Genomic DNA, 25249 nt, shown 5'->3' on the forward strand with positions numbered 1-25249 from the left:
CGTTAATTACAAACATAGGTGCTTAATTTTCCTTATATCATGATAATCTGCCACGTACGTTTGGGGTAAGAACATAAACTTTGGTAAAACACAAAGTAGCAAAAGATTTCCAGAACGCATAGTGGAAATTCAACACAATTCTAATAGTAACTTATAGCTGGTTCCATGGTGTAATGGTTAGCACTTTGGACTCTGAATCCAACAATCCGAGTTCGAGTCTCGGTGGGACCTGTTGATGAAACTGTGCTTTTCCTGAAAAGTAAAGTTAGCCGATATCAGCCTAAACCCAAAGTTACTATAATATCGTTAATAACAAACATAGGTGCTTAATTTTCCATATGTCATAATAATCTGTCACTCACGTTAGTAGTAAGAACATAAAGTTTGGTAAAACACAAGCTAGCAAAAAATTACTCGTTTGCGTAGTGGAATTTCATCACAATTCTAATAGCAACTAATAGCTGGTTCCATGGTGTAATGGTTAGCAATTTGGACTCTGAATCCAACAATCCGAGTTCGAGTGTCGGGTGGACCTGTTAATGTAAATGTACTTTTCCTGAAAAGTACAGTTAGCTGATATCAACCCAAACCCAAAGTTACTATAATGTTGGTAATTACAAACATAGGTGTTTAATTTTCCTTGTCATAATAATCTGTCACTCACGTTAGTGGGAAGAACATAAACTTTGGTAAAACACAAAGTAGCAAAAAATTACCAGTACACTCAGTGGAAATTCGTCATAATTCTAATCGTAACTAATAGCTGGTTCCATGGTGTAATGGTTAGCACTTTGGACTCTGAATCCAACAATCCGAGTTCAAGTCTCGGTGGGACCTCTTAGTGTAATTGTTCTTTTCTTGAAAAGTACAGTTTGCTGATATGAATCCAAGCCCAAAGTTACTGTAATATCGTTAATTACAAACATAGGTGTTTAATTTCCCTTATGTCATAATAATCTGTCACTCACGTTAGTGGTAAGAATATAAACTTCGGTAAAACACAAAGTAGCAAAAAATTACCTCTACACTTAGTGGAAATTCATCACAATTATCATAGTAACTAATAGCTGGTTCCATGGTGTAATGGTTAGCACTTTGGACTCTGAATCCAACAATCCGAGTTCGAGTCTCGGTGGGACCTGTTAATGTAATTGTACTTTTCCTGAAAAGTACAGTTAACTGATATCAACCCAAACCCAAGAGTTACTGTAATATCGTTAATTACAAACATAGGTGCTTAATTTTCCTTATATCATAATAATCTGCCACGTACGTTAGGGGTAAGAACATAAACTTTGGTAAAACACAAAGTAGCAAAAGATTACCGGAACGCTTAGTGGAAATTCATCAGAATTCTAATAGTAACTTATAGCTGGTTCCATGGTGTAATGGTTAGCACTTTGGACTCTGAATCCAACAATCCGAGTTCGAGTCTCTGTGGGACCTGTTAATGTAACTACTTTTCCTGAAAAGTACAGTTAGCTGATATCAACCCAAGCCCAAAGTTACTATAATATCGTTAATTACAAACATAGGTGCTTAATTTTCCTTATATCATAATAATCTGTCACTTACGTTAGTGGTAAGAATATAAACTTTGGTAAAACACAAACTAACAAAAAATTATCGGTATGCTTAGTGGAAATTCGTTGCAATTCTTATAGTAACTAATAGCTGGTTTCATGGTGTAATAGTTAGCACTTTGGACTCTGAATCCAACAATCCGAGTTCGAGTCTCGGTGGGACATGTTAATGTAACTGTACTTTTCCTGAAAAGTGCAGTTAGCTGATATCAACCCAAACCCAAAGTTACTATAATATCGTTAATTATGAACATAGGTGCTTAATTTTCCTTATGTCATAATAATATGTCACTCATGTTAGTGGTAAGAACATAAACATTGGTAAAACACAAACTAGCACAAAATTACCAGTACACTTAGTGGAAATTCAACACAATTCTAATAGCAACTAATAGCTGGTTCCATGGTGTAATGGTTAGCACTTTGGACTCTGAATCCAACAATCCGAGTTCGAGTCTCGGTGGGACCTGTTGATGAAACTGAGCTTTTCCTGAAAAGTAAAATTAGCCGATATCAACGTAAACCCAAAATTACTATTAATATCGTTAATTACAAACATAGGTGCTTAATTTTCCTTATGTCATAATAATCTGTCACTCACGTTAGTAGTAAGAACATAAAATTTGGTAAAACACAAACTAGCAAAAAATTACCAGTACGCTTAGTGGAATTTCATCACAATTCTAATAGTAACTAATAGCTGGTTCCATGGTGTAATGGTTAGCACTTTGGACTCTGAATCCAACAATCCGAGTTCGAGTCTCGGTGGGACCTGTTAATGTAACTGTACTTTTCCTGAAAAGTACAGTTAGCTGATATCAACCCAAACCCAAAGTTACTATAATGTTGGTAATTACAAACATAGGTGCTTAATTTTCCTTGTCATAATAATCTGTCACTCACGTTAGTGGGAAGAACATAAACTTTGGTAAAACACAAACTAGCACAAAATTACTGGTACACTTAGTGGAAATTCGTCACAATTCTAATCGTAACTAATAGCTGGTTCCATGGTGTAATGGTTAGCACTTTGGACTCTGAATCCAACAATCCGAGTTCGAGTCTCGGTGGGACCTCTTAGTGTAACTGTTCTTTTCCTGATAAGTACAGTTAGCTGATATGAATCCAAGCCTAAAGTTACTGTAATATCGTTAATTACAAACATAGGTGCTTTATTTTCCTTATGTCATAATAATCTGTCACTCACGTTAGTGGTAAGAACATAAACTTTGGTAAAACACATTAGCAAAAAATTACCAGTACGCTTAGTGGAAATTCATCACAAATTTAATAGTAACAAATAGCTGGTTCCATGGTGTAATGGTTAGCACTTTTGACTCTGAATCCAACAATCCGAGTTCGAGTCTCGGTGGGACCTGTTAATGTAACTGTACTTTTCCTGAAAAGTACAGTTAACTGATATCAACCCAAACCCAGAGTTACTGTAATATCGTTAATTACAAACATAGGTGCTTAATTTTCCTTATGTCATAATAATCTGTCACTCACGTTAGTGGTAAGAGCATAAACTTGGGTAAAACACAAAGTACAGTAGCAAAAAATTACTGGTACGCTTAGTGGAAATTCGTCACAATTCTAATGGTAACTAATAGCTGGTTCCATGGTGTAATGGTTAGCACTTTGGACTCTGAACCCAACAATCCGAGTTCGAGTCTCGGTGGGACCTGTTAATGTAATTGTACTTTTCCCGAAAAGTACAGTTAACTGATATCAACCCAAACCCAAAGTTACTATAATGTTGGTAATTACAAACATAGGTGCTTAATTTTCCTTGTCATAATAATCTGTCACTCACGTTAGTGGGAAGAACATAAACTTTGGTAAAACACAAACTAGCACAAAATTACTGGTACACTTAGTGGAAATTCGTCACAATTCTAATAGCAACTAATAGCTGGTTCCATGGTGTAATGGTTAGCACTTTGGACTCTGAATCCAACAATCCGAGTTCGAGTCTCGGTGGGACCTGTTGATGAAACTGAGCTTTTCCTGAAAAGTAAAGTTAGCCGATATCAACCTAAACCCAAAATTACTATTAATATCGTTAATTACAAACATAGGTGCTTAATTTTCCTTATGTCATAATAATCTGTCACTCACGTTAGTAGTAAGAACATAAAATTTGGTAAAACACAAACTAGCAAAAAATTACCAGTACGCTTAGTGGAATTTCATCACAATTCTAATAGTAACTTATAGCTGGTTCCATGGTGTAATGGTTAGCACTTTGGACTCTGAATCCAACAATCCGAGTTCGAGTCTCGGTGGGACCTGTTAATGTAACTGTACTTTTCCTGAAAAGTACAGTTAGCTGATATCAACCCAAACCCAAAGTTACTATAATGTTGGTAATTACAAACATAGGTGCTTAATTTTCCTTGTCATAATAATCTGTCACTCACGTTAGTGGGAAGAACATAAACTTTGGTAAAACACAAACTAGCACAAAATTACTGGTACACTTAGTGGAAATTCGTCACAATTTTATTCGTAACTAATAGCTGGTTCCATGGTGTAATGGTTAGCACTTTGGACTCTGAATCCAACAATCCGAGTTCGAGTCTCGGTGGGACCTCTTAGTGTAACTGTTCTTTTCCTGATAATTACAGTTAGCTGATATGAATCCAAGCCCAAAGTTACTGTAATATCGTTAATTACAAACATAGGTGCTTAATTTTCCTTATGTCATAATAATCTGTCACTCACGTTAGTGGTAAGAACATAAACTTTGGTAAAACACATTAGCAAAAAATTACCAGTACGCTTAGTGGAAATTCATCACAAATTTAATAGTAACAAATAGCTGGTTCCATGGTGTAATGGTTAGCACTTTGGACTCTGAATCCAACAATCCGAGTTCGAGTCTCGGTGGGACCTGTTAATGTAATTGTACTTTTCCCGAAAAGTACAGTTAACTGATATCAACCCAAACCCAAAGTTACTATAATGTTGGTAATTACAAACATAGGTGCTTAATTTTCCTTGTCATAATAATCTGTCACTCACGTTAGTGGGAAGAACATAAACTTTGGTAAAACACAAACTAGCACAAAATTACTGGTACACTTAGTGGAAATTCGTCACAATTCTAATAGCAACTAATAGCTGGTTCCATGGTGTAATGGTTAGCACTTTGGACTCTGAATCCAACAATCCGAGTTCGAGTCTCGGTGGGACCTGTTGATGAAACTGAGCTTTTCCTGAAAAATAAAGTTAGCCGATATCAACCTAAACCCAAAATTACTATTAATATCGTTAATTACAAACATAGGTGCTTAATTTTCCTTATGTCATAATAATCTGTCACTCACGTTAGTAGTAAGAACATAAAATTTGGTAAAACACAAACTAGCAAAAAATTACCAGTACGCTTAGTGGAATTTCATCACAATTCTAATAGTAACTTATAGCTGGTTCCATGGTGTAATGGTTAGCACTTTGGACTCTGAATCCAACAATCCGAGTTCGAGTCTCGGTGGGACCTGTTAATGTAACTGTACTTTTCCTGAAAAGTACAGTTAGCTGATATCAACCCAAACCCAAAGTTACTATAATGTTGGTAATTACAAACATAGGTGCTTAATTTTCCTTGTCATAATAATCTGTCACTCACGTTAGTGGGAAGAACATAAACTTTGGTAAAACACAAACTAGCACAAAATTACTGGTACACTTAGTGGAAATTTGTCACAATTCTATTCGTAACTAATAGCTGGTTCCATGGTGTAATGGTTAGCACTTTGGACTCTGAATCCAACAATCCGAGTTCGAGTCTCGGTGGGACCTCTTAGTGTAACTGTTCTTTTCCTGATAATTACAGTTAGCTGATATGAATCCAAGCCCAAAGTTACTGTAATATCGTTAATTACAAACATAGGTGCTTAATTTTCCTTATGTCATAATAATCTGTCACTCACGTTAGTGGTAAGAACATAAACTTTGGTAAAACACATTAGCAAAAAATTACCAGTACGCTTAGTGGAAATTCATCACAAATTTAATAGTAACAAATAGCTGGTTCCATGGTGTAATGGTTAGCACTTTGGACTCTGAATCCAACAATCCGAGTTCGAGTCTCGGTGGGATCTGTTAATGTAACTGTACTTTTCCTGAAAAGTACAGTTAACTGATATCAACCCAAACCCAGAGTTACTGTAATATCGTTAATTACAAACATAGGTGCTTAATTTTCCTTATGTCATAATAATCTGTCACTCACGTTAGTGGTAAGAACATAAACTTGGGTAAAACACAAAGTACAGTAGCAAAAAATTACTGGTACGCTTAGTGGAAATTCGTCACAATTCTAATGGTAACTAATAGCTGGTTCCATGGTGTAATGGTTAGCACTTTGGACTCTGAATCCAACAATCCGAGTTCGAGTCTCGGTGGGACCTCACAGTGTAATTGTTCTTTTCCGGAAAAGTAGAGTTAGCTGATATTAATCCAAGCCCAAAGTTACTACAATATCGTTAATTACAAACATAGGTGCTTAATTTTCCTCATGTCATAATAATCTGTCACTCACGTTAGTGGTAAGAACATAAACTTTGGTAAAACACAAAGTAGCAAAAAATTACTGGTACGCTTAGTGGAAATTCATCAGAATTCTAATAGTAACTAATTGCTGGTTCCATGGTGTAATGGTTAGCACTTTGGACTCTGAATCCAACAATCCGAGTTCGAGTCTCGGTGGGACCTGTTAATGTAACTGTACTTTTCCTGAAAAGTACAGTTGATATTAACTCAAACCCAGAGTTACTGTAATGTCGTTAATTACAAACATAGGTGCTTAATTTTCCTTATATCATGATAATCTGCCACGTACGTTTGGGGTAAGAACATAAACTTTGGTAAAACACAAACTAGCAAAAGATTTCCAGAACGCATAGTGGAAATTCAACACAATTCTAATAGTAACTTATAGCTGGTTCCATGGTGTAATGGTTAGCACTTTGGACTCTGAATCCAACAATCCGAGTTCGAGTCTCGGTGGGACCTGTTGATGAAACTGTGCTTTTCCTGAAAAGTAAAGTTAGCCGATATCAGCCTAAACCCAAAGTTACTATAATATCGTTAATAATAAACATAGGTGCTTAATTTTCCATATGTCATAATAATCTGTCACTCACGTTAGTAGTAAGAACATAAAGTTTGGTAAAACACAAGCTAGCAAAAAATTACTCGTTTGCGTAGTGGAATTTCATCACAATTCTAATAGCAACTAATAGCTGGTTCCATGGTGTAATGGTTAGCAATTTGGACTCTGAATCCAACAATCCGAGTTCGACTGTCGGGTGGACCTGTTAATGTAAATGTACTTTTCCTGAAAAGTACAGTTAGCTGATATCAACCCAAACCCAAAGTTACTATAATGTTGGTAATTACAAACATAGGTGTTTAATTTTCCTTGTCATAATAATCTGTCACTCACGTTAGTGGGAAGAACATAAACTTTGGTAAAACACAAAGTAGCAAAAAATTACCAGTACACTCAGTGGAAATTCGTCATAATTCTTATCGTAACTAATAGCTGGTTCCATGGTGTAATGGTTAGCACTTTGGACTCTGAATCCAACAATCCGAGTTCAAGTCTCGGTGGGACCTCTTAGTGTAATTGTTCTTTTCCTGAAAAGTACAGTTAGCTGATATGAATCCAAGCCCAAAGTTACTGTAATATCGTTAATTACAAACATAGGTGTTTAATTTCCCTTATGTCATTATAATCTGTCACTCACGTTAGCGGTAAGAATATAAACTTCGGTAAAACACAAAGTAGCAAAAAATTACCTCTACACTTAGTGGAAATTCATCACAATTATCATAGTAACTAATAGCTGGTTCCATGGTGTAATGGTTAGCACTTTGGACTCTGAATCCAACAATCCGATTTCGAGTCTCGGTGGGACCTGTTAATGTAATTGTACTTTTCCTGAAAAGTACAGTTAACTGATATCAACCCAAACCCAAGAGTTACTGTAATATCGTTAATTACAAACATAGGTGCTTAATTTTCCTTATATCATAATAATCTGCCACGTACGTTAGGGGTAAGAACATAAACTTTGGTAAAACACGAAGTAGCAAAAGATTACCGGAACGCTTAGTGGAAATTCTTCAGAATTCTAATAGTAACTTATAGCTGGTTCCATGGTGTAATGGTTAGCACTTTGGACTCTGAATCCAACAATCCGGGTTCGAGTCTCGGTGGGACCTGTTAATGTAACTACTTTTCCTGAAAAGTACAGTTAGCTGATATCAACCCAAGCCCAAAGTTACTATAATATCGTTAATTACAAACATAGGTGCTTAATTTTCCTTATATCATAATAATATGTCACTTACGTTAGTGGTAAGAATATAAACTTTGGTAAAACACAAACTAACAAAAAATTATCGGTATGCTTAGTGGAAATTCGTTGCAATTCTTATAGTAACTAATAGCTGGTTTCATGGTGTAATAGTTAGCACTTTGGACTCTGAATCCAACAATCCGAGTTCGAGTCTCGGTGGGACATGTTAATGTAACTGTACTTTTCCTGAAAAGTGCAGTTAGCTGATATCAACCCAAACCCAAAGTTACTATAATATCGTTAATTATGAACATAGGTGCTTAATTTTCCTTATGTCATAATAATCTGTCACTCATGTTAGTGGTAAGAACATAAACATTGGTAAAACACAAACTAGCACAAAATTACCAGTACACTTATTGGAAATTCAACACAATTCTAATAGCAACTAATAGCTGGTTCCATGGTGTAATGGTTAGCACTTTGGACTCTGAATCCAACAATCCGAGTTCGAGTCTCGGTGGGACCTGTTGATGAAACTGAGCTTTTCCTGAAAAGTAAAATTAGCCTATATCAACGTAAACCCAAAATTACTATTAATATCGTTAATTACAAACATAGGTGCTTAATTTTCCTTATGTCATAATAATCTGTCACTCACGTTAGTAGTAAGAACATAAAATTTGGTAAAACACAAACTAGCAAAAAATTACCAGTACGCTTAGTGGAATTTCATCACAATTCTAATAGTAACTTATAGCTGGTTCCATGGTGTAATGGTTAGCACTTTGGACTCTGAATCCAACAATCCGAGTTCGAGTCTCGGTGGGACCTGTTAATGTAACTGTACTTTTCCTGAAAAGTACAGTTAGCTGATATCAACCCAAACCCAAAGTTACTATAATGTTGGTAATTACAAACATAGGTGCTTAATTTTCCTTGTCATAATAATCTGTCACTCACGTTAGTGGGAAGAACATAAACTTTGGTAAAACACAAACTAGCACAAAATTACTGGTACACTTAGTGGAAATTCGTCACAATTCTAATCGTAACTAATAGCTGGTTCCATGGTGTAATGGTTAGCACTTTGGACTCTGAATCCAACAATCCGAGTTCGAGTCTCGGTGGGACCTCTTAGTGTAACTGTTCTTTTCCTGATAAGTACAGTTAGCTGATATGAATCCAAGCCCAAAGTTACTGTAATATCGTTAATTACAAACATAGGTGCTTTATTTTCCTTATGTCATAATAATCTGTCACTCACGTTAGTGGTAAGAACATAAACTTTGGTAAAACACATTAGCAAAAAATTACCAGTACGCTTAGTGGAAATTCATCACAAATTTAATAGTAACAAATAGCTGGTTCCATGGTGTAATGGTTAGCACTTTTGACTCTGAATCCAACAATCCGAGTTCGAGTCTCGGTGGGACCTGTTAATGTAATTGTACTTTTCCTGAAAAGTACAGTTAACTGATATCAACCCAAACCCAGAGTTACTGTAATATCGTTAATTACAAACATAGGTGCTTAATTTTCCTTATGTCATAATAATCTGTCACTCACGTTAGTGGTAAGAACATAAACTTGGGTAAAACACAAAGTACAGTAGCAAAAAATTACTGGTACGCTTAGTGGAAATTCGTCACAATTCTAATGGTAACTAATAGCTGGTTCCATGGTGTAATGGTTAGCACTTTGGACTCTGAATCCAACAATCCGAGTTCGAGTCTCGGTGGGACCTGTTGATGAAACTGAGCTTTTCCTGAAAAGTAAAGTTAGCCGATATCAACCTAAACCCAAAATTACTATTAATATCATTAATTACAAACATAGGTGCTTAATTTTCCTTATGTCATAATAATCTGTCACTCACGTTAGTAGTTAGAACATAAAATTTGGTAAAACACAAACTAGCAAAAAATTACCAGTACGCTTAGTGGAATTTCATCACAATTCTAATAGTAACTTATAGCTGGTTCCATGGTGTAATGGTTAGCACTTTGGACTCTGAATCCAACAATCCGAGTTCGAGTCTCGGTGGGACCTGTTAATGTAACTGTACTTTTCCTGAAAAGTACAGTTAGCTGATATCAACCCAAACCCAAAGTTACTATAATGTTGGTAATTACAAACATAGGTGCTTAATTTTCCTTGTCATAATAATCTGTCACTCACGTTAGTGGGAAGAACATAAACTTTGGTAAAGCACAAACTAGCACAAAATTACTGGTACACTTAGTGGAAATTCGTCACAATTCTATTCGTAACTAATAGCTGGTTCCATGGTGTAATGGTTAGCACTTTGGACTCTGAATCCAACAATCCGAGTTCGAGTCTCGGTGGGACCTCTTAGTCTAACTATTCTTTTCCAGATAATTACAGTTAGCTGATATGAATCCAAGCCCAAAGTTACTGTAATATCGTTAATTACAAACATAGGTGCTTAACTTTCCTTATGTCATAATAATCTGTCACTCACGTTAGTGGTAAGAACATAAACTTTGGTAAAACACATTAGCAAAAAATTACCAGTACGCTTAGTGGAAATTCATCACAAATTTAATAGTAACAAATAGCTGGTTCCATGGTGTAATGGTTAGCACTTTGTACTCTGAATCCAACAATCCGAGTTCGAGTCTCGTTGGGACCTGTTAATGTAACTGTACTTTTCCTGAAAAGTACAGTTAACTGATATCAACCCAAACCCAGAGTTACTGTAATATCGTTAATTACAAACATAGGTGCTTAATTTTCCTTATGTCATAATAATCTGTCACTCACGTTAGTGGTAAGAACATAAACTTGGGTAAAACACAAAGTACAGTTGCGAAAAATTACTGGTACGCTTAGTGGAAATTCGTCACAATTCTAATGGTAACTAATAGCTGGTTCCATGGTGTAATGGTTAGCACTTTGGACTCTGAATCCAACAATCCGAGTTCGAGTCTCGGTGGGACCTTGCAGTGTAATTGTTCTTTTCCGGAAAAGTAGAGTTAGCTGATATTAACCCAAGCCCAAAGTTACTACAATATCGTTTATTACAAACATAGGTGCTTAATTTTCCTCATGTCATAATAATCTGTCACTCACGTTAGTGGTAAGAACATAAACTTTGGTAAAACACAAAGTAGCAAAAAATTACTGGTACGCTTAGTGGAAATTCATCAGAATTCTAGTAGTAAGTAATTGCCGGTTCCATGGTGTAATGGTTAGCACTTTGGACTCTGAATCCAACAATCCGAGTTCGAGTCTCGGTGGGACCTGTTAATGTAACTGTACTTTTCCTGAAAAGTACAGTTAACTGATATCAACCCAAACCCAGAGTTACTGTAATGTCGTTAATTACAAACATAGGTGCTTAATTTTCCTTATATCATAATAATCTGCCACGTACGTTTGGGGTAAGAACATAAACTTTGGTAAAACACAAAGTAGCAAAAGATTTCCAGAATGCATAGTGGAAATTCAACACAATTCTAATAGTAACTTATAGCTGGTTCCATGGTGTAATGGTTAGCACTTTGGACTCTGAATCCAACAATCCGAGTTCGAGTCTCGGTGGGACCTGTTGATGAAACTGTGCTTTTCCTGAAAAGTAAAGTTAGCCGATATCAGCCTAAACCCAAAGTTACTATAATATCGTTAATAACAAACATAGGTGCTTAATTTTCCATATGTCATAATAATCTGTCACTCACGTTAGTAGTAAGAACTTAAAGTTTGGTAAAACACAAGCTAGCAAAAAATTACTTGTTTGCGTAGTGGAATTTCATCACAATTCTAATAGCAACTATTAGCTGGTTCCATGGTGTAATGGTTTGCAATTTGGACTCTGAATCCAACAATCCGAGTTCGAGTGTCGGGTGGACCTGTTAATGTAAATGTACTTTTCCTGAAAAGTACAGTTAGCTGATATCAACCCAAACCCAAAGTTACTATAATGTTGGTAATTACAAACATAGGTGTTTAATTTTCCTTGTCATAATAATCTGTCACTCACGTTAGTGGGAAGAACATAAACTTTGGTAAAACACAAAGTAGCAAAAAATTACCAGTACACTCAGTGGAAATTCGTCATAATTCTAATCGTAACTAATAGCTGGTTCCATGGTGTAATGGTTAGCACTTTGGACTCTGAATCCAACAATCCGAGTTCAAGTCTCGGTGGGACCTCTTAGTGTAATTGTTCTTTTCCTGAAAAGTACAGTTAGCTGATATGAATCCAAGCCCAAAGTTACTGTAATATCGTTAATTACAAACATAGGTGTTTAATTTCCCTTATGTCATAATAATCTGTCACTCACGTTAGTGGTAAGAACATAAACTTTGGTAAAACACAAAGTAGCAAAAAATTACCGGTACGCTTAGTGGAATTTCATCACAATGCGAATAGTAACTTATAGCTGGTTCCATGGTGTAATGGTTAGTACTTTGGACTCTGAATCCAACAATTCGAGTTAGAGTCTCGGTGGGACCTATTATTATGATACTTTTCCCTAACCTTATAAAAAAGTAAAGCTCAGGTCAGATGGTATTAACACCATAAGTTGAAACTGGATGAATTCAATAACTGGGCGTTAGTTTCCTGTCTTCAAAAATTCGAAGGTTTGCGTATTTTTGTCATAGCATTGTTAATGAGATTTGGCCATTACTAGTTGCAATACAGTTAGTTATTATATCCATTCTTTACCTTTCACCACTTAATGACCTCTACTAAGTAAGGTATTTAACATATTTCCATTCAAGGTTTCTATTTGAAAATAGCCTTCTCTAAGACTGTTTTATAATATCGAATATATGAATTGGATAAATACTATAACGAAGTACACTTATGAAGATTTTATTGAAATACAACAATTAAAGATCCCACTTAGGGTCAAACTGTCATTGTTGAATTCGGAGTTCAAAGTGCTAACTGTCACACCAAGGAATCAGGTTGTTGGATTGAGAGTTTACAGCGCTTACCATTACAGCACACCATGGAACTATATTGTTGGATTCATATGCATAAAGTACTAATAATACACCATGGAAGCAATTATATCATTTGAAGCATTAATCACAAAATAGGTACTTAAACTTCCCCATGTCATAACCATTCAGTTTAGTCAATCACAAAAAACATGAACTTTGGTTAAACATAAAAACAAATAATTACCGATAGTTCATCGTACTAAAAATATAATCATAATGCTGTTACGAAATATCTTGCTTATATAGACAACCCCAATTTTAGGTTATGACACGAAAATGTACGTGAATTGTGTAGCTGGTTCCATGGTGTAATGGTATGCACTTGGACTCTGAATCCAACAATCCGAGTTGGAGTCTTGATGGGACCTGTTTGTACTGTACTTTTCCCTAACCTAAAAAGGCATAGTTCAGGTTAGCTAATATGAACCCAAACCTAAAGTTACAACCTATAGGTCAAGTCATCTGATTGTATACCCAAAAAACAGATTGAACTAGATTGTTGGATTCATAGTCTAGCTTTTGTCAATACAGGGAACCGGTTATACCATTTGAAGCCTTAATAATCATTTGAACCATTAATCACAAACATGTGTCTAATTTTCCCTGTGCCATAACTGTTCACGGTAGGTTATAAGAAATATCTATTTAATGATTACAGGCAGTTAATTGACCTAGAAAATAATCATAGACGTAATAGTAACTCCTGGAATCTAATTGTTGGATTTAGAGTTCAAAGTGATAGCCCTTACATCATGGAAAAAGATTGTTAGATTTAGAGTGTAAAGTACTGACGAGGACACCATGGAAATGGATTGTTGGTTTCATAGTTTACATTACACAGTGCTGACACTTACACTATGAAACTGGTTATAATGATTTGAAGCATTGATCATAAACATAGGAGCCCTGGTTATCCCTGTTATAACATTTCACAGTAATTAGTCGTAGACAGGAAATTTAGTAAAAGACAAACTAGCAAATAAGTACAGATAGTTGATTGGAGTGGAAGTTATTCGTAATCATACTATGAACTTATAATAACAGTGCTTATACCAGACATAATGTGTATATAGTAGACTCCAGTTTTATCGCATGATAGGGAAAAGTTGGGATTTCTATCTTTTAACCGGTTCCATGGTGTAATGGTTAGCACTTTGGACTCTGAATCCAACGATCCGAGTTCGAGTCTTGGTGGGGCCTAAAAAAAAGTAAAGTTCTTGTCAACTGATGTTCAAAACTGTAAGATCAAATTCGTTTTATTAAATTAGATGGCTTAACTCAGAAATGAGAGAGTTTAGGTATTTTTTGTCTTAGCATTATAAATATGAATTGTCAGTAAAATATAGAGCCGTTACTAGTTACGTTGCAGTTAGTTATATTTTCCATTGTTTACCTCATCACTTGATGACCATTAGTAAAGAATTCTACATATTTCCATTCAAAATTAAAGTTTAAAAGTAACCTTCTGTAAAAGTTTCATAGTATTATATATATGAATTAAAAAAATACAACAATAAAGGACTTTTATCAAAATTATTGTAAAGTATATCCATTAAAGATCCTACTGAAACTCAAACAGGCAATGTTGAATTCAATCCAAAATGCTAGCTATTACAATAAGGAACCAGGTTGTTGGATCAAGATTTCAAAGTCCTTACCATTGCACCACACAGAACTGCATTGTTGGATTAGTAGTCTTAAGTACTGACAATTTCCCATGTAACCAATCATATAAATTGGGCACTTGATTTTCCCCATGTTATAACCTTTAATGAAGTCAGTCACAAAACATGAACTTTGGTTAAACACCAAAGTGAATAATAACCAATAGTTCATTGACCGAGAAAATATGGTAATTTGTAGCAATAATGCTGATGCCAAATATGCTTATATGATACACCATAGTTTTAGGTTATTGTATGAAAATATAGGGGAATTTTGTCTGTAACTGGTTCCTTGGTGTAATGGTCAGCACTTGGACTCTGAATCCAACAATCCGAGTTGGAGTCTCGGTGGGACCTGTTAGTACTGTACTTTTCCCAAACCTAACAATGTTCGGTTCAGGTCAGCTGATAGCGGCACAAACCCAAAGTTATAAGCTACAGGTCAAGTCATCTGATATTATGGTAACAGTGCTATGGGAACAGATAGATGGGCTCAGAGTTTAAGGTACTAACCATTACGTCATTGCACTAGATTGTTGGATTCATAGTCTAGCTTTTGACAATTATAGGGAACCGATTATACCAATTGGGGCATTAATGACAAAAATTAAATGTCTAATTTTCCCCGTATCATAACCTTTCATTGTTGTCGATCATAAAAACACGAATTTTGGTAATATGCTATAACTAGCACATTATTACTGATGGCTGATTATACTAGAAAATAATTATAACACCAATAGTAACATGTGGAGTCAGATTGTTGTATTTACAGTTGAAGGTGATAACCATTACACCTTGGAACAAGGTTGTTAGATTTAGATTAGGACTGACCAGATCACCATGGAAGGATTTAAAGTTTGAAGCACTATCATGAAACTATAAAAAATTGATGCCCTAATCTGTGTTATTACATATCACTTTCGTTAGTCATAGACATGAAAATTAGTTAAATACCAGCTTGTTGATAATTGCCGATTAGTTCATTGTACGGGAAATTAATCACAATTATAATAGGAACTTATGATGATAATACGTACACCAGACATCATTGTATATAGTCGACCCAAGTTTTATGTTATGACATTTAAAAATTCGGGAATTTTATTTGTATGTAACCGGTTCCACGGTGTAATGGTTAGCACTTTGGACTCTGAATCCAACAATCCGAGTTCGAGTTTCGGTGGGACCTGTTAGTACTGTAATTTTCCCAAACCTAAAAAAGTTAAGCTCAGGCCAACTGATATTAATCAAAACCCACCGTAACCCAAACCCTAAAAAAGTAAAAAGGTTTAGGTGTTTTTGTCATAACATTGTTAATGAGAATCCCAGTAAAATACAGAGCCATTAGTAGTTACATTACAGTTAGTAGGGTATTTGACATATTTCCTTTTAAAATAAGAAAGAAACCTGGAAAACGATTTTATGATATTAGACATATAAAAAAACTACAACGAAGTACACTTATTAAGGTTATTGTGAAGTATAACAATAAAAGATCTCACTGAGACTCAAACTGGCAATGTTGAGTTCAGAGTTTAAAGTGGCTACTATCACACCAAGGAACCAGGTTGGTGAATTGAGAGTTCAAAGGGCTTACCATTACACCAAGGAACTGTATTCTTTGTTTCTTAGTATAAAGTATTGATAATTCACCAAGGAATCAAATATGTAATTCAAAGCATTAATCACAAAATAGTAATTAAATTTCCCCATGTTATAAACACTTTAATTGTAGTCTCTCATTAAAACATTTAAGTCTTTAAAGCACAAAAGCAAATAATTACCGATAGTTCATTGTACTAGAAAATAATCATAATCCTGATGGTAATTCGTAGTAATCATGCTGTTACCAACTATCATGCTTATAAAACAACCGCAGTTTTAAGTTATGACATGAAAATATATGTGAATTTTGTCCGAATGTAACTAATTTAGTTCTATTGTGTAATGGTTAGCACTATGGACTGAATCCAACAATCTGAGTTCGAATCTCGGTGGGACCTGTTAGTACAGTACTTTTCCCGAACCTAAAAATGTAAAGTTCAGGTCATCTGATATCAACTCAGACACGAAGTTATGTCATTGGTCGTGTCAGTTGATATTATACCGTGAAAATAGATAGATGTAATAAGGTACTAATGCTTAAACCATTGGACTACTATTGTGGACCCGATGTGGCACTGTTTATCGGAAATGTCTTCAAGGCTATTGATTGGACAGTTATGCCAGTATAAATAACACTAGTTACAACACCCCTTCGTAATTTATAGTTTTATAGGAGTTATTCGAAATTATTTGCTAAGGTAGTTTACTCTAATGATTTTACCTTATAGTCAATGAGAACCAATACACCTCGGATTAGGCGAGTTACCCTACTCCTTTCTTCCGGTTTTAAATTCCCCAAAACCTTCACATACCCATCCACCTATCAACAATTACCCCTTCCCACTCCCTCCACCTACCCATCCAATTCCCTCTCTCTCTCTCTCTCTCTCTCTCTCTCTCTCTCTCTCTCTCTCTCTCTCTCTCTCTTGAAATTGCACATTGCTATCCAACTAATAGCCTTATATACATTCCCGATAAACAATGTTACATCGGGTCTGAAATAGATTGTAGATTGAATTCAGAGTCAATCTGTTGACACTTGAAACATCGAACTAATTGTAGAATATAATTTAAAGCATTAAACACAAGCCTACCCGCCTAATTTTCCTCGTCATAACTTTTCATGGTAGTCGGTCATAAAAAAATATAAATTGTGGTAAAACACTATAGGCTAACTAACGAATTATTTCTGTTAGTAGATTGTACCATAATATTATCATAATACTAACAGTACTCTGTTAGTAGATTGTACCATAATATTATCATAATACTAACAGTAACTCGTGGAATCAGATTGTTGGATTTAGAATTCAAAGTGATAACCAAAGTATTAATCATTACCCCATAAAAGAATATTGTTAGATTTAGAGTTTAAAGTACTGACCCATACACTCTGGAGATTGTGGTATTTATAGTTTAAAGTTCTATCATGAAACTGCTTATATTAATTGAAGCCTTAATTATAAACACTGATGCCCTAATTATCAGTGTTATGAAATTTTACTGTAGTTAATCGTAGACATGAAAATTAGTAAAACACAAACTTGCAAATAATTCTAGTTAGTTAATTATAATGGAATTAATCACAATCATAATAGGAACATATAATAAGAGTGCTTACACCAGACATCAAGTGTATATAATCGACCCCAGTTTTATGCCATGACATGAGCAAATTTGGGAATTTTATCTGTATTTAACCGGTTCCATGGTGTAATGGTTAGCACTTTGGACTCTGAATCCAACAATCCGAGTTCGAATCTCGGTGGGACCTGTTAGTGCAATACTTTTCGCTAACCTTAAAAAGAAATGAAAAGATCCCACTGACACTCAAACTGGCAATGTTGAATTCAGACTACAAATGGCTATCACACCAAGGAACCAGGTTGTTGGACAGAGAGTTCAAAGTGCTAAACTTTACGCCATAGAACTGTATTGTTGGATTTACAGTCTAAAGTATTGACAATTATACCATAGGACTGATTATGTGATTTAAAGCATTAATTACAAAAATAGGTACTTAGATTTCTTACATGCCATATCCTTTAACAGTAATTAGTCATAAAAACGAACTTTAATTTAGAAAAAGACAAATAATTACCGATAGTTCATTGTACTAAGAATAATCATAATCCTTATGTTAAGGTATAGTAATAATGCTATTACAAGATATGTTTATACAAACATCTCCAGTTTTAGGTCATGGCATGAAAATATTTAAGAATTTTGTCGGCGTATAGCTGGTTGCATGGTATAATTGTTAGCACAATCCGAGTTCACGTCTCAGTTGGACCTGTTAGTACTGTACTTTTCTCAAACCTAAAAATATAAAGTTCAGGTCAACTGATATTATGCCATGAAATCAGATATATGGATTCAAGAGTTTAAGGTACTAACCATAGTGCTGGAATCACAATGGTAATTTCTTGCTCGACGTTTTCGCATGAACACCTGGTTTCAGAATTTGGATAAACATTTGATAACCTATGAAAGTGGGGGAGTGGAAAGCCAAATAGATTACTAATTGGGTAGAGAAGCAGACTAGAAAAATGTGATGCACTGTAAAGTGATTTTGGGGAAAGCTTGTGTTAAGCAACGTAGACTGGTAGTGATGGATTTTAAAATGAGAGGTAGAAAACCCAAGAAGAGAAAGAGGTGATCTAGAATTAAGGTTTGGAACCTTAAAGGAGAAAAGTGTGAGCAGTTTAGGAGGAATGTAAGAGAGAGACGACTGGAATGGTGGAACATAGAGATTGGACAGAGTAACAGGGTGGAAAATATTTGGTTGGGTATGAAAGAAGTATGTGTAGGAGAGGTGGAAGAATCAGTTGAAAGAAAATCAAAGGTATTCAAGGACTAGAGAGTAAGACAGGCATAGGGCGTAGAGGAACAATACAGAGAAGAGGAAAAAGATTCTAGTAGGAAAGTAGGTATAGCTATTGGAAGAGCAGTAGAGCAGTTAAATGAAAGGCTAGGAACAAAGGAAGGAGAAAAGGATATATATATATATATATATATATATATATATATATATATATATATATATATATATATATATATATATACGATTTCAAACTTGAGAAAAAGACAAAGACAGGATTTGGGACAAGTGGTAGTCCTCAGGGATAGAAATATATTGCATAGGAATGATGGCATTAAGAGAAGATGGAGAGAATATTATGAGCAACTATTGAATACTGAAAATGAGAAAGAGGAGCTGGTAGAAGTGCAAAGGGTGGAGGGGTCAGTGATGGAGATACAGAGTACAGAAGTGAAGCAGGCATTGGGTAGAATGACGAATGGTAAAGCACCAGGCCCATCAGAGTTTCAAATTGAAATGGTCAAGATACTAGTGACAGAGGGGGAAGAATGGATGCTGTATTTATTGAAAGCTATATGGGAAGTGGAAATAATGCCCTAAGACTGGGAGGAGAGTCTAATGATATTTATATTTAAGCAGAAAGGTAACATCATGGAATGCAGTAACTACAGGGAAATTAAATTAAAAGAGCATGGTTTGAAAGTGTTCGAGAGGGTAGTAGCTGAAAGATAGAGAAATTTGTAAAGATTGGGAAACAACAGTATGGATTCATGAGGGGGAGAGGGACTGTGGATGCCATGTTTATAGTAAAGCAGTTACAAGAAAAGATACTGGAGGGAAACCAGAAGATCTTATGTGCTTTTTTAGATTTAGAGAAGGCTTATGACAGAATACCAAGAAAAGTGATGTTTTGGTGTTCGAGGAATAAAGTCCAGGAGAAATTGGTGAGAAGGGTAGAGATGATGATTTAGAAAAGAGCAAGGACAAAAGTAATAACAGCTGTTGGAGAAACAGTAACCTTTGAAGTTAGTGTTGGATTAAATCAGGGGTCAACATTAAGCCTGTTTTTATTTGTGTTGATCTTGGATGTGTTAAGTGGAGGGATCAGAAATGAAGAGTTGTGGGAGTTGCTATATGCAGATGATTTTGTGATTACTGTTGAAAATGAGGAAATATAGAGAAAGGTGATAAAGTGGCAAGAGGCTTTGGAAAAGGGTGGTTTGAGGGTGAATGTGGATAAGACTGAAGCCATGGTTAGCAGAAAGGAAGGTAGGGACAGGATAGTCATACATGAAAGTAGAGAAGCAGTTATAAAACAGGTAGAACAGTTTAGATATTGGGATCTATTATATATAAATCAGGAGGGAGGTTGTGAGACTGAAATTGAGAATAGGATAGAAGCATTATGGGAAGAGTGGCGGGAGGTAGCAGGAGTGGTAAGTGATAGGAAAATGCCAATCAAGGTTAAGTCAAGATCTATAGCACAGTGATAAGACAGTGTTAATGTATGTACTAGAAACTTGGGTTTTATAGGGGAGCGGCTAAGGGAAAAATCGTTCAGTTTGTGAAGAAAGCATGAAACTTTCCACAGTGGTATTTTAGGACCCAAGGATCATGAAAAAAAATAGACCCCAAAAAAATCGATCCCGTGGTGGCAGCCATATTGAATTTCAAAATGGCCACAATTTTTCACTTATTTTAGTCTATAACTCCGTAACTAAGGGAGGTAGAATGTTAATTCCTGCACCTTCACCCATGTTTTGAGGGTCAAGGAATCCAATGGACCCATTGTCAATTTTACCAAATGTCGGCCATATTGGATTCCAAGATGGCCGACACCAAAATTCAGATTATATTATATCTCATAGAATATCTTTTTTTCTGATTGATTGAACAATTTCTAGATGTCACCCTAATGTTTTCAGGGCTGAGAATTTTCAATTAGCATATTTAAAATTTCATTTTGTGTTAGCCATATTGGATTTCAAGATGGCTGCTTGTTTTGAGATTGGAGACAGTCTACAAGATCAGACTTTTTCCCTTTCCTCAATTTCCCTCCTGAAGATATTGATGGCGGATATAGCTGGTTCTCATGTTTGAAAAAATCATTGAGGTTACTTTCCCTCATCTGGCTAGCTATATAGAGTCTGGAGAAGAGACTACAGTCATTCTTAAGTTCTAGGACTTTTTGTTTGTCCTTAGACACACCAGATTTTGATTTACTTTTAAAAAGCAGGAATGAATTTCTCGAAATTTGTGCACTTATTGCTGTCTCATTTTTCACTAATCGCTCCTCAATGAAGGTTTTGAATTGTTCTGTCCCAAGTATTTCAATTTTTTTTAATACTGTCAACTACACACTGGGACAATATATCTTGTGTGTCAATTGTAGACAAGTTCTTGCTTTGATCAAGAAAAGGATTTCCAAGTTCCTCCATTGTGTGAACAAGAGCTTGCACATCCTCCAAGAAAGTTCTTTGTGTGGCGTGGCTCTGATCATGATGTTTGCTGCCAGTGTCTGCAGCATCTGTTGGATCCATTTCAAGTTCATATTCTGCTACAATCTGTGAGAGCTGTGGACCAGCCACCATCCATCGTCGCAGGGCACCAGGGTTTTCTGTTAATCCAATAGCTCCACCATCTCCCTTTACACGGGCATTAACCTGCTCGTGGGCTTGGTCCAGTCCAATAGCTGAAAAGGTATTTCCAGTTTTATTGGAAGTAAATGCACCTCGCATGAAAGCATTGTAAACCTCTGGGCATCTTTGCTGGAGAGTAGACATGTCTCTAATGTGGACTGGAAGCCATCTTGCATAATGCACATGATCCATGGCAAAGAACCAAGGGGCAAGTTTGGCCAAAGTTTCGACATACAACTCGAAATCAGACGTCCTAATTGCTCTCACAAATGACAGCAGTGTACGTTCTAGATCAAACACCATACTCCAAAAATGAAACATGGGATGTTCAAGACGCATCTGTTCACACCATTCAAGATATGCATTCTTAAGAGTCGAGAGCCCTGTCAGCAGTTGATGTGTTAACCTCCTCATAAGCTTGTCTCCGAAGAATATGTAGTGTGGCCATGGTTACCTGATGAGCTCTTCGTGTCTTTGTTACATGAGATCCATGTATAAAACTATCAGCTGTTCCTGAAGTTGCAACATCCGCTTGAGTGAGTGCATTTGTCCAGCCACTCCCCTCAAGCAAGTCCCCAATTACTTTTAAGGAAGCCATCTCTATATGCAAGGGACCAAGCATCACAACATATTTGTCTTCACCATATAGATTTGAAAATTTCCATTGAATTTGTTTGCCTATGGCATATAGAGGTTGATCCATTGTCGGAACTGGGACCTGACCTGGATTAAGTAGTTGTGTGGCATCCTGATTGGTCTTCATACAATGCATTATCATGGCAACAGAATGCGATGCTTCCCTAAACATTGGCATTAGGGCTATAGGCGTTGGCAATTTGGCATTAGTTGGATCCTGAAGTGATGCATGGAATGCTGCCCAAGACACAAAATCATCTTTATCAACAGTTTCTTTTAGAAAAACTGAGACAAGTTTCTGGAGCTACCTGTTCTCAACCTTCTCATCATCAAGTAGCTTATTCGTTTTTGGTGTCACGGGTCCAGCAATTATTGGTGCTTTAATTTCCTTAGGCATTTGAGGAGCATGTAAAATGTTTATGTAACTTAATGGCAATGGAGGTATTCGTTTTTCAGTGATATTGTCCTCTAAAACAGGTCGATTTCGATCGGTTCCACAACTGTCTTGAGTCGGATGTTGGCATAAAGAGTGGGCTGTTCCATGAAATGATTCATCTGAGGTCACAGAACTGGGGTTATGATTAATATTATCAACTTGTTCAGTAGTGAAAACACTGTTTTTCAACTGTGGAGGACATACAACTCCATCATTTTCAAATTGTTTGATAATACTATGAGCAACTGAAGATGATATCCTAAGAACTCGGTCATAGGATATGGACAACCCATGCATGTGGAGACAGTCAATCAGTTCACGCTTTCTAGTCTTAACATGCATTTTGAGACCAAGGTAGAGTGGGATAGAAACTTCCCGGTCACTGTTATGTCGCACTACCGATTGTCTTTGTCTTGTAGTTTTCTTAACACTATTGAAGACTATGAGTTGTGATATGGTTTTTGCTGCCTGGTTAGCAGATTTCTCCTTCATTGACTGTGATTTAATACTAGGTCCATCAAGAATCATGTTGACAAGTGCAAGCAATGTTTTAGGAACAGTTTCTTCCTCACATAATGAACCACTAAATGCATGGCCAAATTCAAAAAGCTGTTTTCGAACTATTGTGGCTGCTTTAGCCAGATGAATTGCTTCTGAATCATTATCAGAACAAGCCTGCAAAATTGCGTCACCAATTGCTGTCATAAGTAAGTAAAATATCTCTCCCATGCTTTGCAGCCTTCAGGTATGGACAGTGTCCTAGAAGACGTTCTTTTGAGTCTAGTGGAGTTAGCATTACCCTTATATTCTGGGCTAAGTTCTGCAAGACGTTCACTATACACTGTTACTAAATCAGCCAGACGAAAAACAGGCACAGTTGCAGCAGTTGCTGACAGCCTCTGTTCCTCAATGTATGATATCAACTCTGCCAGTGCTATACTATCACATGAAAGTAAATCTGAACTGCCCTTGACACTTTCGGAACGTTCCTCTAATTTCACTTGTCTCCTGTACCTATTGAAGAGATTGGTCAAGCAATCTTTGTGATATATGGCTGTAGATGCGACCATGTCACCAGGGGCTAATTTTGTTAATAGCTTTGTGTCTCTTAGCTTAGTAGCATACATTCGAACCGTTTTATCAAGTCCAAATGTACTAGCATTGTGTAGTCCTGGGGGTCCCGCCTTTTGGTCACAGAAAAAGCAGACGGGTTCTTCCTGATCGGAGGTGCTACAGTGAAGACCCTGAATACTAGATCTTCGTTTAACTGGACTGTAAACACAAGATTCGTCACTTTCATCTGCAAGTTCTAAGGCACGCTTTTCTATGCGGTCAAGCTTCAAATCAGTAAACAAGTTTCTGCAGTTTTTGTGCCATTGTCCTCTGTTTTTCTGCAAGGTTGCAGCTATGCCTGAGCCGTCGTTTAACTGCTGCGGACATACATTTAACGGAACTTTTCCAAGTTCATGGAATTTCATTAAGTTCTTTTCAAATGACTGATAGCTTTGCCCTATCGCTTTGGCAACCCCTCGCCCTCTCCTTCGCCATGGTTGTTCAAGGGCCTCTGACGTCGTATTCTGCTGGCACAGTACACATAAATTCCAGTCGATCAGGGGTCTTGTCACGTTGGTTTCACCCGGCTTAACAAGTTGGAATTGTTTTGACATTGTTGTCTTGTCGCATCAAACCTGAAAATAAGCATACAAACACTATGAAATAAAATCTAAAAGTAAAAAAAATAATATGACGGCCATCTTGAAATCCAAAATGGCCGCCATTAGGTCACTTTTAAAGTTAATAACATTGACTGATCCTCTGAAATTGAAAACATGAAGATAGACAGTGATTTTATGGTCTATTACCCGATATAACACAAAAGTTTCAGAAAAATAGGAGATTTTGGTGGCCATATTGGAATTCAATATGGCGGCCACCAGGGGACACTATTTTTTAGGGTCTATTTTTTTTTATGAACCATAGGTCCCATAGAGTTCACATATCAAGTTTCATGCTTTCTTCACAAACTGAACGATTCTGGTGAAATTTGGCCTAGCCGCTCGGCTATTTAAGACAAAAAGAGAAAGCAAAGCTTTGGAGAATAGAGAAGAGAATGCTAATGTGGATTATGGGAATATCACTGAAAGATTGGAAAATTATCAAATAAGAAAAATAGCAGGTGTAGTAAAGATTACCGAGATGATAAGCGTCACGACTGAGATGGTGTGGGCACATATTAAGGATAGATGGTGGGGAGAGTGGAGGAGGGCTTGGGAGGAACCTGTAAGGGGGAGAAGATCAAGAGGGAGGATAAGGTGAAGGATGATATGGAGAGAAGAGGTTTAGGGGAAGAGGATGCTTTTGTTCAAAGGCATTCGAGAGGGTGCATCAGGCAACCGACGCCTTAATGTAAAGATAACGGTGAGAAAGAATAAGAAACCACTAGTAAAATATTTGATATTTTTCCTTTCAGAATTAATGTTTGAAATAATCTTTTGCAAAATAGTTTTATAATATTAAATATATGAATTAAACAATTCTACAAAGTGTATAGGAATTACAGATCCGACT

General features: G+C 36.2%; 28 non-coding genes across 28 annotated transcripts; all 28 read left to right on the forward strand.

Moving 5' to 3' along the window:
• The first annotated feature begins 159 nt into the window (after positions 1 to 159).
• TRNAQ-CUG (transfer RNA glutamine (anticodon CUG)) lies at positions 160 to 231 on the forward strand. Its single transcript has one exon. It is a non-coding gene; the product is annotated as a tRNA-Gln (tRNA).
• Positions 232 to 765: 534 nt separating this feature from the next.
• TRNAQ-CUG (transfer RNA glutamine (anticodon CUG)) lies at positions 766 to 837 on the forward strand. Its single transcript has one exon. It is a non-coding gene; the product is annotated as a tRNA-Gln (tRNA).
• A 232-nt stretch (positions 838 to 1069) lies between these two features.
• On the forward strand, positions 1070 to 1141 carry TRNAQ-CUG (transfer RNA glutamine (anticodon CUG)). The gene has a single exon. It is a non-coding gene; the product is annotated as a tRNA-Gln (tRNA).
• An 839-nt stretch (positions 1142 to 1980) lies between these two features.
• Positions 1981 to 2052, forward strand: TRNAQ-CUG (transfer RNA glutamine (anticodon CUG)). Its single transcript has one exon. It is a non-coding gene; the product is annotated as a tRNA-Gln (tRNA).
• Positions 2053 to 2285: 233 nt separating this feature from the next.
• TRNAQ-CUG (transfer RNA glutamine (anticodon CUG)) lies at positions 2286 to 2357 on the forward strand. The gene has a single exon. It is a non-coding gene; the product is annotated as a tRNA-Gln (tRNA).
• Positions 2358 to 2587: 230 nt separating this feature from the next.
• On the forward strand, positions 2588 to 2659 carry TRNAQ-CUG (transfer RNA glutamine (anticodon CUG)). The gene has a single exon. It is a non-coding gene; the product is annotated as a tRNA-Gln (tRNA).
• An 841-nt stretch (positions 2660 to 3500) lies between these two features.
• On the forward strand, positions 3501 to 3572 carry TRNAQ-CUG (transfer RNA glutamine (anticodon CUG)). Its single transcript has one exon. It is a non-coding gene; the product is annotated as a tRNA-Gln (tRNA).
• A 233-nt stretch (positions 3573 to 3805) lies between these two features.
• Positions 3806 to 3877, forward strand: TRNAQ-CUG (transfer RNA glutamine (anticodon CUG)). The gene has a single exon. It is a non-coding gene; the product is annotated as a tRNA-Gln (tRNA).
• A 230-nt stretch (positions 3878 to 4107) lies between these two features.
• On the forward strand, positions 4108 to 4179 carry TRNAQ-CUG (transfer RNA glutamine (anticodon CUG)). The gene has a single exon. It is a non-coding gene; the product is annotated as a tRNA-Gln (tRNA).
• A 230-nt stretch (positions 4180 to 4409) lies between these two features.
• TRNAQ-CUG (transfer RNA glutamine (anticodon CUG)) lies at positions 4410 to 4481 on the forward strand. The gene has a single exon. It is a non-coding gene; the product is annotated as a tRNA-Gln (tRNA).
• A 230-nt stretch (positions 4482 to 4711) lies between these two features.
• TRNAQ-CUG (transfer RNA glutamine (anticodon CUG)) lies at positions 4712 to 4783 on the forward strand. Its single transcript has one exon. It is a non-coding gene; the product is annotated as a tRNA-Gln (tRNA).
• Positions 4784 to 5016: 233 nt separating this feature from the next.
• Positions 5017 to 5088, forward strand: TRNAQ-CUG (transfer RNA glutamine (anticodon CUG)). The gene has a single exon. It is a non-coding gene; the product is annotated as a tRNA-Gln (tRNA).
• Positions 5089 to 5318: 230 nt separating this feature from the next.
• On the forward strand, positions 5319 to 5390 carry TRNAQ-CUG (transfer RNA glutamine (anticodon CUG)). The gene has a single exon. It is a non-coding gene; the product is annotated as a tRNA-Gln (tRNA).
• Positions 5391 to 5929: 539 nt separating this feature from the next.
• Positions 5930 to 6001, forward strand: TRNAQ-CUG (transfer RNA glutamine (anticodon CUG)). The gene has a single exon. It is a non-coding gene; the product is annotated as a tRNA-Gln (tRNA).
• Positions 6002 to 6233: 232 nt separating this feature from the next.
• On the forward strand, positions 6234 to 6305 carry TRNAQ-CUG (transfer RNA glutamine (anticodon CUG)). Its single transcript has one exon. It is a non-coding gene; the product is annotated as a tRNA-Gln (tRNA).
• Positions 6306 to 6533: 228 nt separating this feature from the next.
• Positions 6534 to 6605, forward strand: TRNAQ-CUG (transfer RNA glutamine (anticodon CUG)). Its single transcript has one exon. It is a non-coding gene; the product is annotated as a tRNA-Gln (tRNA).
• Positions 6606 to 7139: 534 nt separating this feature from the next.
• TRNAQ-CUG (transfer RNA glutamine (anticodon CUG)) lies at positions 7140 to 7211 on the forward strand. The gene has a single exon. It is a non-coding gene; the product is annotated as a tRNA-Gln (tRNA).
• Positions 7212 to 8354: 1143 nt separating this feature from the next.
• Positions 8355 to 8426, forward strand: TRNAQ-CUG (transfer RNA glutamine (anticodon CUG)). Its single transcript has one exon. It is a non-coding gene; the product is annotated as a tRNA-Gln (tRNA).
• A 233-nt stretch (positions 8427 to 8659) lies between these two features.
• Positions 8660 to 8731, forward strand: TRNAQ-CUG (transfer RNA glutamine (anticodon CUG)). The gene has a single exon. It is a non-coding gene; the product is annotated as a tRNA-Gln (tRNA).
• Positions 8732 to 8961: 230 nt separating this feature from the next.
• On the forward strand, positions 8962 to 9033 carry TRNAQ-CUG (transfer RNA glutamine (anticodon CUG)). The gene has a single exon. It is a non-coding gene; the product is annotated as a tRNA-Gln (tRNA).
• Positions 9034 to 9572: 539 nt separating this feature from the next.
• On the forward strand, positions 9573 to 9644 carry TRNAQ-CUG (transfer RNA glutamine (anticodon CUG)). Its single transcript has one exon. It is a non-coding gene; the product is annotated as a tRNA-Gln (tRNA).
• Positions 9645 to 9877: 233 nt separating this feature from the next.
• Positions 9878 to 9949, forward strand: TRNAQ-CUG (transfer RNA glutamine (anticodon CUG)). Its single transcript has one exon. It is a non-coding gene; the product is annotated as a tRNA-Gln (tRNA).
• A 230-nt stretch (positions 9950 to 10179) lies between these two features.
• On the forward strand, positions 10180 to 10251 carry TRNAQ-CUG (transfer RNA glutamine (anticodon CUG)). The gene has a single exon. It is a non-coding gene; the product is annotated as a tRNA-Gln (tRNA).
• Positions 10252 to 10790: 539 nt separating this feature from the next.
• TRNAQ-CUG (transfer RNA glutamine (anticodon CUG)) lies at positions 10791 to 10862 on the forward strand. The gene has a single exon. It is a non-coding gene; the product is annotated as a tRNA-Gln (tRNA).
• A 232-nt stretch (positions 10863 to 11094) lies between these two features.
• On the forward strand, positions 11095 to 11166 carry TRNAQ-CUG (transfer RNA glutamine (anticodon CUG)). The gene has a single exon. It is a non-coding gene; the product is annotated as a tRNA-Gln (tRNA).
• Positions 11167 to 11398: 232 nt separating this feature from the next.
• On the forward strand, positions 11399 to 11470 carry TRNAQ-CUG (transfer RNA glutamine (anticodon CUG)). Its single transcript has one exon. It is a non-coding gene; the product is annotated as a tRNA-Gln (tRNA).
• A 534-nt stretch (positions 11471 to 12004) lies between these two features.
• Positions 12005 to 12076, forward strand: TRNAQ-CUG (transfer RNA glutamine (anticodon CUG)). Its single transcript has one exon. It is a non-coding gene; the product is annotated as a tRNA-Gln (tRNA).
• Positions 12077 to 17851: 5775 nt separating this feature from the next.
• Positions 17852 to 17923, forward strand: TRNAQ-CUG (transfer RNA glutamine (anticodon CUG)). The gene has a single exon. It is a non-coding gene; the product is annotated as a tRNA-Gln (tRNA).
• The last annotated feature ends 7326 nt before the right edge of the window (positions 17924 to 25249 follow it).

The sequence above is a fragment of the Palaemon carinicauda genome, chromosome 1, assembly GCF_036898095.1.
Source record: "Palaemon carinicauda isolate YSFRI2023 chromosome 1, ASM3689809v2, whole genome shotgun sequence".
NCBI classification, from domain to species: Eukaryota; Metazoa; Arthropoda; class Malacostraca; order Decapoda; family Palaemonidae; genus Palaemon; species Palaemon carinicauda.